At 43.8% G+C, this 14,063-nt stretch overlaps 1 protein-coding gene across 1 annotated transcript in view; it reads right to left on the reverse strand.

Annotated features, from left to right (window-relative positions):
- The window catches only part of CAMK1G (calcium/calmodulin dependent protein kinase IG), a 94,456-nt gene extending 89,382 nt beyond the window's left edge, over positions 1–5,074 (reverse strand). The window contains exon 1 of the mRNA XM_053246845.1: positions 5,031–5,074. The gene's annotated coding sequence lies outside the window, so the exon portion shown is untranslated. The remainder of the gene's footprint in view (positions 1–5,030) is intronic.
- Between the last annotated feature and the right edge of the window lie 8,989 nt (positions 5,075–14,063).

A 14,063-nucleotide genomic window follows, 5' to 3' on the forward strand; every position in this document is an offset into this window, starting at 1 on the left:
GAGCCAGCCATCATGTGGGCGCCCGATCCAGCCACCCAGGGCTCCCTGCCTGCTTGTCTATGGGGAGAGCAGGCTTAGCCCGCTCTCCCCACAGTTGTTACAAAAGCGGTAACAACAATGGATCATGAGACCCGCATCATTAAATCATAGCAGACAAAAGAAAAGTGAAAAGAAAATCCAAAATACAATACAAAGCAGCATTAAAAACTCATTTTAAAATTAGTTAAACATCATATAAAATCTGAAAAGGTGAATTTAAAAACCCAAATTTAAAAGACATGGCTGAACAAAAAGGTCTTTACCTGGTGTCTAAAAGAATGAAGTGATGAAGCCAGGTGAACCTCACTGGAGGCTATTTAATAAATGTGGTGCAACCACTGAAAAGGCCCTCTCCTTGGTAGCCACCCACCTCATCTTGTTTGGCAGGGGCACCAGGAGGAGGGCCTCTGAAGAAGATCTTAAGGTACGGGTGCAAGGCACTCTCTCAAGTAACCTGGTCCCAAGCCATTTAGGGCTTTAAAGGTTAAAACAAGCACTTTGAATTGGGCCCAGAAACTGGACTGGGAGCCAGTGCAGTTGACGAAGCACTAGTGTAATATGACCAAAACGTCCAGGCTCAGTTAATAATCTTGAAGCCCTATTTTGTACCAGCTGCAGTTTCCGGACTGTTTTCAAAGGCAGCCCCACATACAATGCATTGCAGTAATCTACTCAAGAGGTTACCAGAGTGTGAGTAATTGTGGCAAAGCTATCTCTGTCCAGGTAAGGTCAGAGTTGGCGTATCAGTCAACAGTTTACACTGTCAAGTGTAAAAACAGTGAAAAACCTTAGTTGGTTGCTGAAAAATGGCTGAACTGGTCCAAATATGGAGTAATAAAATTGGTATACTTTACATTGAGCTACCATGGCTTCTTATGATACCCTGGATACAGCACCAGTGCTTGAATTATTGGGGGGGGGATTAGGGGGCCTTGAGCAAATCCACAAGCCATAGCCCCAAATCCCCTCAGTTTTAGCTAAATTATGTAGCCTTCTAAAAACAATAGCTAGGGAGGCCATCACAAAAGATAAGGGGTGGGGTGACTCTGGAACAACTAGTCTGGGTGAGCAAAGTGGTAGCAAAGAACGTTATAAGGGGAGAGAAGATTCTGCTATACATCAAATACTTGTAGATGTATTGATTAATTAATACAATTAAAGTAATTAATGAGACTCCTATTTGGGGTGTGCACAAACCCACCTGGTTCGGTTCGAGTTTGAACTGGACCCGAACTGTACTGGACCAGTTTGGTTTTGCCTCCCATCAACCCCCCTCCCCATTTGGTTTGGTCATGACCCAACCATGCAGGGTCCCACTGGACAGGCTCTGTGGCCTCCAAAATGGCTGTAGCACCAAGGAATAGGCCTGGAAAGGGCCAAAGATGCCTGAACTGGGCAATTTTTACAAAAAGGAAGGCCGGTGGTGGTGGGGGAGGGGGAACCTCCACAGATCCCCCACTACCTTGGAGAAGCCCCCCCGCCAGGGGGTAAGTTAAAAGAAAAAAGAAAACTATTTTTTTTAAGGCTCAACTAACCCCCAAACTCTGTGTGTGTGTGTGTGTGTGTGTGTGTGTGTGTGTGTGTGTGTGTGTGTTCAGTCTGGGGTCAAGCCGAATTGGGAGTGGTTCGGCTCAACCTCGAACCTTTGAACCAAACCATTCAATATCAAACCAGTTCAGATTCGAACCTGTTTGCCCACCCCTAACTCCTATGTACTTGGCTGTACTGACTTGTTCTGGGCTAGAGGAGTGAGTAAATGAGGGAGGCTTCTTTAAACAACGGAGGCCTTTTAAAGTCATTAATATACCATGGGAGTATAAACTGACACTTTGAAAGTTCCAATCTGCCAAATGGGGGTTCAGGAAATATGGGGGGGGCACCACAACCCCTTGCTACCCTTTGGAGTCATCACTGCGGGATGGGCACCGGTGCCCATCCCGTAACTAGAGCACTGAACAGAAACCTTCTAGACCAATATTTAATTATTTAATTATTTTATTTAACATATTTCTAAACCATGTCTCTTGCATCTCTGGGCAGTTTAACATCATTAGACAACTTTCCATTCATAAGGACAGCAGTAATAACACAGAATAGTTTTTGTTTATAAATTGATGAACCTAGATGTTCATAATCAATGAACCTAGATGTTCATAATCAATGAACCTAGATGTTCATAAACATAACAGTACTTAATTAATACCTGATCAGATCTTAGGACATTGGAATACTGGAGATTATATAGTTATTTCAAAGTTTTGCCATTTATTTTATAAAGCATTGAATGCATTCAACAAATGGGCAAAAGATATCTAAGCACTATTCTTCCATTATATTGATGTTCTTCAACAGGTCTTCAAGAGGAGCACTGAATTGACAGGTTTGGAAACTACACTCCTAAGGTTGCACGGAGTATGGCATAATACTTAGTCCAGTCAAATTTGCTTTGTCTTCTAAAACTGAGTGAAGATATGAGAAAATTGAAATGGGGGTGTTGGGTATTCTCTAGTTAGTTGCATCCTTTCAATGGTATTTTATGCCAACCAGCACTTCAGTGGACATTTCAGGGCCAGAAACTCTGGCCCCGAAGTTCCAATGCTATCTATATTATTACCTCTCTTTCACAGTATACAGTGATAATAACATAAGAACAGCCCTGCTGGATCAGGCCCAAGGCCCATCTAGTCCAGCATCCAGTTTCGCACAGTGGCCCATCAGATGCCACCGGAAGCCACAGGCAGGAATTGAGGGCATGCCCTCTCTCCTGCTGTTACTCTCCTGCAACTGGTACTCAGAGGCATCCTGCCTCTGAGGCTTGAGGTGGCCCACACAGCCCTCTGACTAGTAGCCATTGATAGACCTCTCCTCAGTGAAGTTATCCAAACCCTTCTTAAAGTCATCCAGGTTGTTGGCCGTCATCACATCATGTGGCAGAGAATTCCACAAGTGGATTATGCATTGTGTGAAAAAGTACTTCCGTTTGTTGGTCCTAGATTTCCCGGCAATCAATTTCATGGGATGACCCCTGGTTCTAGTGTTATGGTAGAGGGAGAAGAATTTCTCTCTATCCAATTTCTCCACACCATGCATGATTTTATAGACCTCTATCATGTCTCCCCGCAGTCATCTTTTTTCTAAACTAAAAAGCCCCAGGTGTTGTAATCTTGCCTCATAAGAAAAGGTGCTCTAGGCCTCTGATCATCTTGGTTGCCCTGTTCTGCACCTTTTCCAGTTCAACAATGCCCTTTTTTAGATGTGGTGACCAGAATTGTATGCAGTACTTCAAGTGCGGTCACACCATAGTTTTGTATAAGGGCATTATAATATTAGCCATTTTATTTTCAATCCCCTTCCTAATGATCCCTAGCATGGAATTGGCCTTTTTCACAGCTGCCGCACATTGAGTTGACACTTTCAACAAGCTGTCCACCACAACCCCAAGATCCCCCTCCTGGTCAGTCACCGACAGCTCAGATCCCATCAGCGTATACTTGGTGTTGGGGTTTTTCGTCCCAATGTGCATCACTTTACCCATTAACACATTTTTACTTTTGCAAGACCTGATGCCACAACTCATCTATGGATAGAATAACTGGCTGACTTTAATTTCAGCATAAAGTATCACCCAGGAAAATCAAATGTGGATGTTGATGCATTCTCTAGGATGCGTACTGATATGGACAGTTACATGACACAGTGTAACTACTGTCCACAACTACTGATATTGTGGGTGCTACTTTACAAGCCACAGAGAGGCAGGAAGAGGGCTCAGGGCACTGTAGCTTCAGTGATGGCTGTGACCTGCAATCCAGTGGTTATGATCCACTGGCCCTATCCAGTGACTCTATCCAGTGAATCCAGTGGCCCTATCCACCCCCAGCACAGTACCTCCAGTGACTGTTGCTGGTGTCTATCTTATGTTTATTTTAGATTGTGAGCCCTTTGGGGACAGGGATCCATCTTATTTATTTATTATTTCTCTTGTAAACTGCCCTGAGCCATTTTTGGAAGGGCGGTATAGAAATCGAATAAATAATAATAATAATAATAATAATAATAATAATAATAATAGAGTTTGAGGAAAACATGGACTTACTCTGCATCCCATCTCGCGGGAAGAACTCTGAGCAGACCAGAGAGCATATCCTGATACTTCTTACATCCTTCAGCTTAAGGCTTTGGAGCACAAGCCCACCAACTCTGCCCACACTAAGAGAAGTCTTGCTTTACTGCCGGAATGGCACCAAATGTATGTGAACCCTGAGGGCTTATTGCATCAGAAGTTCAAGTCAGGGAATCAACTTGTGTTGCCACAAAAGAAAATTAAAAATAAAACCCTGATATATCATAAACTGTATGAGGAAATGGGACATCTTGATGGTAAACAGGTCTTTGCCTTAGCTAGGGAATGACTCGATTGGTCTCACAGGAAGACAGACACTGAACACTATATTACCAACATTTGCAGTTGTGTCAAGCAAAATAAACCTCATGGCTCTGATAAAGCCCCGCTAATGAATATTGTTACTTCAGACCCTTTTGAATTAGTGTCTATTGATTTCTTGCATTTAGATAGAAGTAAAGGAGGAAATGGATATATCTTAGTTCTAGTGGATCATTTTATGAGATTTGTGCAGGCATATCCTACTACCAATAAGTCTGGGAGATCAGCAGCAGACAAAATCTTCAATGACTTTATTCTGAAATTTGGTTCCCCCAAACAAGGTGGAGAGTTTGAAAACCATCTTTTCAAAAGATTTCACCATTATTGCAACATCAGCTCTTCCTGTACTACGCCATATCATCCTCAAGATAATGGTCAAGTAGAGAAAATGAATCATACACTGCTATGTTGTGCACTTTACCAGAGAAACAAAAGGCCAATTGAAAAGACTCCCTTAACAAGGTGGTCCATGCCTCCAATTGTACACAGTATGAAGCCCCTGGATTATCTCCCTCTTATTTTTTGTTTGGGAGATCACTACACTTACCAATAGACATTGCATTTGGGCTTTCGCCAAGCACTTCATCCTCATCAAAAGACCACATTACTTCTATAGACGGATAGAAACAACAGATGAAGGAAGCATACAAATTGGCATCACTAATGTTCAAACATCTACGCTCTGGGAAAAACACTGTTATGACCAGGGAGTTCTTGGTACTACTCTTAGCCCTGGAGACAGTGTGATAGTTCACAATCTTCCTGGAAGAGGAGGCCCTGGTAAACTGAGAGCTTATTGGGAAGACATCATACATGTGCTCCAGAGGAAAGGTGATGGCCCCGTATAGCCAGTGTGAGAGGAAAATGGCAATGGCAACATTAGGGTCCTTCATTGTAATCTATTATATCCCTGCCACTTTTTATCACAGGAGCAAGCTTCAGTCACCAATAAATTACACAAGAAATCAAAATACCACGCACATCACGTACTGTGTATCCCAGCTTAGCAATGTGCACGAAACAGATCTTGCATTCTGTTCCAAGCTCGGAAAAGAATGCAAGATCTGCAGAATGTTCCATTGCAACAACTCGTTGTGCCAGTTGTTCTAATTGAATGAACTTGTTCCATTGGAACATTCTGAGAGCCATTTTGGAATCTAAAATGGTACTCAGAACGTTCCAAGTGTTCCGAGCTCAGAAAGTTCCGAACTCAGAATAAGGTCATTCCATTCCCAGCTTGGAACAGACCCTTTATTTGAAAGGCATTCTGTTCCAAACTCAGAACATGCAAAATGGCCCAGTTTGCAGTTGGAACATTCCAACTGCAAGCTGTTCTGCACATCCCTATCCCGGTGCTAGTGAGTTAGACACAGACTCTAACTCTTCAGATGATGATCATCTATATTACACCTCTCTACCAAGTACAGGACACATGGTGGATAGCATTCTTGACCCAAATGCACAAATCTTTTCTCCTCCTGATGAACCAGAGCTTACTCCTGCCACATTTCTGGCACCTTTCTGACACTGCAGATCGAGCTATGGATTTACCTGAAGAAAGTGTAGAAAGGTTGGAATTTTCTCCTACAGCTGAGTGGGTGAAGTGCCAGAGACTGAGTCTGCTGGATGTTGTCCAAATGTGGCAGGTCATCCAGAAAGAGAAATGGGCCCCACATGTATTGACCTATGAACAATTAGGAATGCCCTCCTACCAGTGCCTTCCTTCAACTATAACACAGATTGCTGTTCCTTGGTGTTATCCACAAAGCTATCTGCAATATTATTGTCCAGTTATAGTATTTTATCCTGGTTGATATGTACCAATGTAAAATGTGGGGTGTTATGTTTGTTTGTTTGCTTGAGGTGGGGAGAGTATGAAAGGAATTGAAATGCAATCCAGTGTGGTTAAGGCTTGGTTGGTATTAAATGTTTATATGGTGCTTTAACTTTAAAAAGAAAAGCCTAGTGAAACTCTGCGAAAAGAGTTTGTGGGGCTGCCCTTTTATGTTTTTCAGAACTCCAGTTAGTTCAAAATGCAGCAGCCAGATTGGTCTCCAGGGTTTCTCGAAGAGACCATATTATGCCTCTTTTAAAACAGCTACACTGGCTGCCTATATGTTTCTGGGCAAAAAACAAAATGCTGGTAATTACCTTTTAATAATGAGAATGCTGTTTTCAGTATGATCCCCACCACACTTTAAGGTCATCAGGGCAAATCTGTCTCCAGCTACCGCCAGCTCTAGTGGGCCTTCTCTGTAGCTACTCCTGGCTCTGGAATGCACTCCCTATGGATATTAGAAGCTTAAGAGTTTTAGTAGCCTTTAAAAGAACCCTAAAACATATCTTTTTAGCCTGGTCTTTAGTGAGTACTGAAATGATTTTAAACTGCTTTTAATTTTGTTTTAATGAGTTGTCTATTTTCTTTAATCTGTTTTTATATTTGTGAATCACCTAGAGCCATCTGGGTGAGGTGGTATAAAAATCTAATAAATAAATAAAAGGGAGGGGATAGTTCTAGAATAGTTTTAGTGTTGGCCTAGCCAGAGAGTAACAAGCTTGTAAAAGTCACTGCTGAGCTGTGAAGCAATAAAGGTTTGAATGTTCCTCCACAATCTCCTTGCATTGTGGTGTAACATGGCGTGATCCTGTGTAGAATTACCTAGGAGTAAGTCCCACTAAGTTTAATAGGGCTCACTCACAAGCTGTGGGCAAAGCAACACAGCTTTAGAATCTCAGTCTTGTGTATAAGCACTCTTACCAGAAGCAAGACCTACTAATATCAGCGACAATTACTTCCAAGTAGCGCGTGTAGGCTTCAGTTGCTAGGTGCTTAAGAATGACCTGAACATCCCTGGTGACTTTGAAATACTTGCTTTATGCACTGTGGGAGTTTTCAAAGGTGCAGAAAGGCACTGATGGGATATTAATGAACCATAGCTATCAAGGCTAAACTAGGAGCAAAGCCTGTACAAATAATGGTTTATGGAATAAGCAAAGTGGCTTATTTAAACTTGGTATGCAGCAGCTGTAGTGTTTTCCCACATTGTGTGCATTCAGAGTCTGGCCTTCAGCAAAGTGCCATTACAGCAGTGGGGGAGTAAGAAAAACTTTCTGTAAAATGAAACAATCTAGAGGATGCTTTGAACCCCACACCTTTGCAATTGGGGACAATAGGCAATTTAATCCAGAGATGATTGATGAGTGCTGCTCAATAGGCTTGTGCTTTAAAAAAAATAGCTAGAGGAAATTCAATGATTGCTGCTTATTTGAGTCACTGGTGAAGGCTTTATAATCAAAGAGCCACAAATTTAAGCTTAGTTCACTAGCCAGCCATTATTAGTGATAGTCACCAATCCCTTCACTTCCCTCAGATCCTTTTCAGGTCTTAGGAGGGAAGTGGATCCTCTGACATTTACACTGGGATATGGGAAGAAACAGTGGGAGCCCTTTCCTACTGCTCAGAAAGTGTTCTTGCTGCTTTTTACCTTCCCAAAAATGGCAGTGGAAATGAGACCTGTTGTGAGGGAATCTGTGTGGTGCTGGGGGTCCTGATCACCCAGAGGGACTCGTCACTGGTGAGCTGGCAAGTGGATTTGTCAATGCCTGTTCTTAAGGGATACATGATGCAGCCCTTAGCTGTGAACATTTCTGACCTTTTGGACTTGGACTACCAGCAATGGATCCTCCAGGGATCCTCCTCTTGGTGCTTCTAAACTGCGGCCCCAGAGTGAAAATAACTCAAGTGCATACTATGGGGAAATAGTAGCTTTAGGAGTCAGAGGATGAAGCAACTGAGAACTAAATTAAACGTTACAACAGGGATGTGCTCGTCTTTCCTAGCCACCACCCTGAAACAGAAGCTATGAAACCTCAGGATCAAGATCATAGTGGGGAGAGGGGGTGGGCTTCAGTTGCTGGCACCAATGGGATCTGCCCTCCCAGGGGAAATAGAAATTGTGAGAGGAGGAAATCCGAATTGGGAGTATGGCAGAGCAAAGTGTTAAAGTCTCCTGCCTTTAGGAAGTGGGAAACAAACATGTAATTGAAAACATGGACTTGTTGGAATGTGTAACTTCATCCTGAGGCTAAAGTACACAGTGGCCACATTTGCAAATAATGCAGAACCGCAAGTCCAATGGACCTGTGGTCCCACACCCCCTTCCCCCTGCTCTCCCATCCAAATTCAGATGTATTGGAGAGTTCCCACTCTGCAGTCAGCGAGACCGTAGAGAGGAGGGGGAACAGGCTGTGTGGGCTTCCTTATTGACTGAAGGATTAAGCACAGCCAATCACACTGGAGTTGAGGGAGAAGCTCCTCTCTCAACTCCAGTTCCATGGGACACAGCCTGTGGTTCCAGATTTGGACATACCGCAAGCTGAAGGTTGTGGTGATGAAACTCACTACAACCTGAGGGTTTAGATTGGAGTTCCAAATCTGATCCCTTGGTTTTGTCACCATGCCAAATCCCATTTGCTTGCATTCAGACATAACCTCCACAGAACCGCTGGCCCATTCAACTGCAGTTCTGCGTTACATGAGGGTATGGCCAGCAATCTCTTCGTGGATAAACCTGGTTCTGCAAATGGACTGATGGCTGACCATCAGCAAGGATTCAACTAGCTGGTTTGTAAAGGCTGGGCCAAATGACACCTGTTTCCAATGCAGACACTGGGGCTGTTCTCACAATGATGAACAGGGTAGGAGGCCTGTCCTACTTTTATTTGGGAGCTGTGCACACTCCTGTTTTTTGCTTGTATGTGAGTTAAAAACAAGGTTGGAGGGAGAGGAAGTGATAGTCTCTGAGGCTCCTGCTTTGTCAGGCGGCTTTTCCTTCTATCTTATTAAGCAGCTGGGTACAGCTGCTGGGTAGGAAGGAGCCCTTCCTACCAGTGTTCCCTCTAACAAGGATTCCCATATGCTGTTGACTATAACTCCCAGAATCCCCAGCTGCAATGGCTTTTTCTTGGGGATTATGGGAGTTGTAGTCAACAACATCTGGGAATCCCTGTTAGAGGGAACACTGCCTCTGACCAAGCACAAGCCTTGCAGATGAACACTTCCTCCCTCTCCGACCTTATTTTTAACTCACAACTGAGCAGAACGTGGGAGCACGCACAGCTCCCGAACTAGGGTAAGATGGGTCTCCTACGCTATTCATCTTCATGAGAACCAGCCTTGTATGTGTGATGGGAAGCAAAATGCACATTTCTTGCCTCCAGTATCCAAAGAGGGGCACAATATTCAAATAGGGACAATGTGCATAAAAATCCAGTGTGTATAGGACCAGAGTCCATGGTTGATTCCTACATTTTTTAATGGGATATGAACCATGGAACCTGGCCCTATGTACATTCAATGTTATGTGCACAGGCCCTATATGAATTTTATGCCCCACTTGTATGTTGAGTGACAAAGGAGATTTGACAGATGCTTCTGGTGGAATGGGAGGAGAGATGTGATGTCTCATCCCATCATGCATAGGGACTCCACCACTACCCCTATTCAGACATTGTATTGTATATGTGTACAGGTGCCTGCACACATGTGCATGTTTTTGCATGAATGACTTTTTAAAAGGGAGCCTCTATTCAGGCACCCTTAAATGTAGAGAATGGATAAGAAGTCTTCCTCTGTTTCTGCCCTGAACGTAATGTGCAAAGAACTGTAAGCGCATACAAATCTGTATGTGTGTTCACTGTAGAGAGAAGTCCTGTTCAGGCATAAAAACTGGGGATGCTGTACTTGAGTACAGTGTCCCTGAAAGTGTGCTCTGAAACCCTGCCCCTGCTGATGTACTCAGAAGCTCTGCCCCTTGTTCCCACAAGTGCTGTCGTGTCCCCGCAGACTATGTGGACAGCAGGGGGCTTCTGAGCATGCTCTCAGGGACACTTGTATGTACATGAGAACAACACCCTTGGATTTTATAATGCTTGAACAGGGCTCGGTTGTACATGTGAACTATAATGTGTTAATAGGGCTATTATCAGATCTGGTCTTGTATGTGTAAGACAAGTTGCAAAGTCAGGCTGGTTGTGGGTTATATGTTAGGGTCCACTGTGATTACAGTTTAAATGTTCTATCTGCTTTCACACTCCAGATCCTGTTTCTGGAGCATGGCCTTTTTAACTCGAGTCTTCCAAATGTGCTCCCCACCTCCACTTTCTTTCCTTTTTCTCTTCTACAATGATTATTTGTGAACTTTTGATTCTGCTCCATCTTTTTCTTCTTCTTTTTTCTGGCCACAGCATCCTAATAAACTCTTCCTACTGTACCCATTTTGTGTTATGACAATTGCTTATCTAACTGAAGGGTTTATTAATCCAGTTAATACTCCCACGTGTGAAAACTGGCTCTTCATCAACACAGCACTTTAGGAGCTGAGCATTAAAACCACAGTTTTCTGGATTTTTATGACTATCATCCATCAACCATATTTAAAAAGCTTTTTCAAATTGTGATGGTGTAATTTTTAAAAAGCTCTGCAGCTGACTGATTTTTCCAATCAGTAGCATACATAATTGTTTTTAATTATGCTGATAATTAGCCCCAAATGCCCCAACTTTGGTATTTATGATGACTCAATAATTTGCTCATAAATAAAGCTCACATTAATGTTAAGTTAGTTGCTCATGCTGTTTTTTCTCCTGAAAACCAATATGAAACTGATTTAACAAACATATGAAAGGATGGCAGGCTATTAGCAATAGTGCAATGCTTCTCTACTTCTGTATTCAACTTTTTTCCAACCTGTTCACTGCTTTCCCCACCTGCTTCTTCTGCAGCACCATTTTCCTCCTCCTTCTGGCTGAAAGGACAGTAGGTAAAAACTCATGTCCACATATTTCTCCCACTTGCTCGGTCTAAGGGAGGAGAGCTTTTTTTGAAGTAGCAAGCACGAATTGTTCCATTTGCTAAGCAGGGCTCACACAGGTTTGTATTTGAATGGGTGACTACATTTTGAGCACAGTAAGATATTCCCCTTAGGGGATGTATGCAGAAGGTTCCAAGTTCTCTCCCTGGCACCTCCAAGATAGGGCTGAGAGAGACTCCTGCCTGTAACCTTGGAGAAGCTGCTGCCAGTCTGGGGGAAACAACACTGAGCTAGATGGACTAATGGTCTGACTCGGTAAAAGTCAGCTTCCTGTGTTCCTAATTGCAGATAAATTATTTACTATTACTTAGGAAGCCAACTAACTGAGAAACAAGAGTTTGGTATTTATTACTAACTAAAAACACAGGCCAAGAAAACAATAAACGGGCTAACCATCTCTTATGCAGAGAGAGGGAGAACTTCTCTGTTTTAAAAATGACAGCAAGTAAAAAGGCTGTACTGAAACTCCACCCCCAAGCCTGGACACAGAAACATAGACAAGCATGCCCTGGACCCGAACAGAGACAGTGTCTATGGAAAAATCCCAACATTCCTGTGAGATAAGTGAACCTAATATGTGTGGCTAGAAGTCTGTGGGAGCAGATTTCATCAGCGCTGCCATTGGTCAGGGTTCATAGTCGCACACATCCAGGGGAGGAGTTAATACAAAAAGCACATCCAGTTGACAGAAGATCCCAGCCCTATTCAGACATTATGTTGTACTTGTGTTCAGATGTCTGTATGCTCATATATATTTTTGTGTGAATGACTGTACTGCGTTCATTTTTAAAGCGAACCTGGGTACAGGCTCCATGGATGCATGGTACAGCTAGGAAGTATACTGCTGTACCTGCATTCAGCATATTGTGATAATGACTGTACAGATCTTTATCTGTGTACACTGTACACAGATTGTATGAGTGTTGAAGATAACATGTGAGTAGGGCTCCTGTTGACAGCCTTTCATCTTGTCCCTACACCAGGGATTCTCAAACTTGGGTCCCCTGGTGTTGATTGGACTACACTCCCATCATCCCATCCCATGATGGAAGTTGTAGTCCAACAACATCTGGGTACCCAAGTTTGAGAACCCCTGCCCTGCACTGTAAGATTGTTCACACGACCACAAGCCTTCCTACCTACCTTCCCCTAGATGACCATAGCCCAATCAGGGCTCCACCGCCTTTGTACCCAAAAGAGTGTCATGGCAACCAGACAAGCAGCTATCGGGGGAAAGGAAGCTGGGGTGCCAGGTTGTTCATAATGCACCCCATGAACACCAAGGGGAAGCTCCATACTGCCTGGCTGCTCTTCCCCCCCAGCTCTGTGGTAAAGATGGCTGCTGGCAGCCTGGGAGCAGTGTGGAGCTCCACAAAAGGAGTGGAGCTCCACAAAACTGGTGAGTGAGGTAGGAGGCATGTGCTTGTCCTCAGGGGTGGATTAATATTTTGGCTGCCCATAGGCAGCCAAAGATTTGCCGCCCTAGGGACAAGAGTAAGGGGGCTTGCAGGGGAGGGAAACTTAATTCTGTTTTTTACCTTGAAAAACACTGTTTTGTAGCATTGGAGGCTCTGCTCGCCTCCTGCCATCACAGGAGATGAGGTTGGGCACTGGAAGACGGTGGCAAAAGAGGTCCTCCCTCAAGCCCAGCTTACTCGCAAATGACACAGAGTGGGTGATTTCGGGCCTCTGCCCATGCGCATTTGTGCACAGAGGCCCGAAATCGCCTGCTCTGTGTCATTTGCGGGTAAGCCAGGCTTGAGGGCCTTTTCTGCCGCCGTCCTCCAGAGCCGGACCTCTCCTCCTGTGATGGTTTAGGAGGTGGGCAGAGCCTCCGCCGCTACACATTGGCATTTTAAAAGGTTGGGAGAAAAAGAATTAGGTTTCCCTCCAGATACTGCTCCCCAAGATTTATGTTGCCTATGAGGTAATCCACCATTGCTTGTCCTTGGGTTTTAAATTAGGGCTAGCAAAGGAAGAGTGGTGGGATCAGGAGCAATCCCGGGGCTTCACACAGCCAGCTTTACTTGGGTAGGACAGGGATAGCCCAGGTAAGGCTGGTTGTGAGAATGGCCTCAAAGACTTCCAGAAGTCCCCAGGTCTTATATTAATGAGACCTAAGCAAATTCCCATTCTTTGCTTTTCCTATAATTGTGTGGGTGGATTTATTTCCTCTTTGTAAGTTCACATTCTTGGTTCTTGACCAGTGGAGCAAATAACTTCTCATCTACTGACCTGGTTAAAGCAGCAGAGTTGAGCAGCAGCACTTCCTTGTTCCAGCTTAGCTGCCATCATGTCCTTTCATGGGCTTTCAGAAGCGTTGCAGTACTACTGGAATAGCCTTTTTGGTCCTTTTTGGGTGGGAAAAGCTTCACACAATAATATTGTGGCCTGGAGCACCAAAGTGTTGTGACTAGCTTGGAGCTTTCAGCAGAGGGTCACTGCTGGAAATAAGGAGCTTTGACTCGAAAAAACATCACTAGCCATCACTGTTGCCATGCCTTTCCTAGCTTAAAAACAACAACAAAAAATGATTGCAAAGGTAGTCCAGATAAAACAGAGGACTGCATGCATATGTCCCCATTTTGATTTTGGGATTGAAAACAGTTCTTTTGGGTGGCAGGGGGAGAGAAGAAATATTTCTTGGCAAATTCTTAATTCTGAGAAGATTCATCTTCTCTTTTGATTCTGTTCACTTGCTATTGTTC

Source organism: Hemicordylus capensis, chromosome 4 (assembly GCF_027244095.1).
Source record: "Hemicordylus capensis ecotype Gifberg chromosome 4, rHemCap1.1.pri, whole genome shotgun sequence".
In the NCBI taxonomy this organism is placed as follows: domain Eukaryota; kingdom Metazoa; phylum Chordata; class Lepidosauria; order Squamata; family Cordylidae; genus Hemicordylus; species Hemicordylus capensis.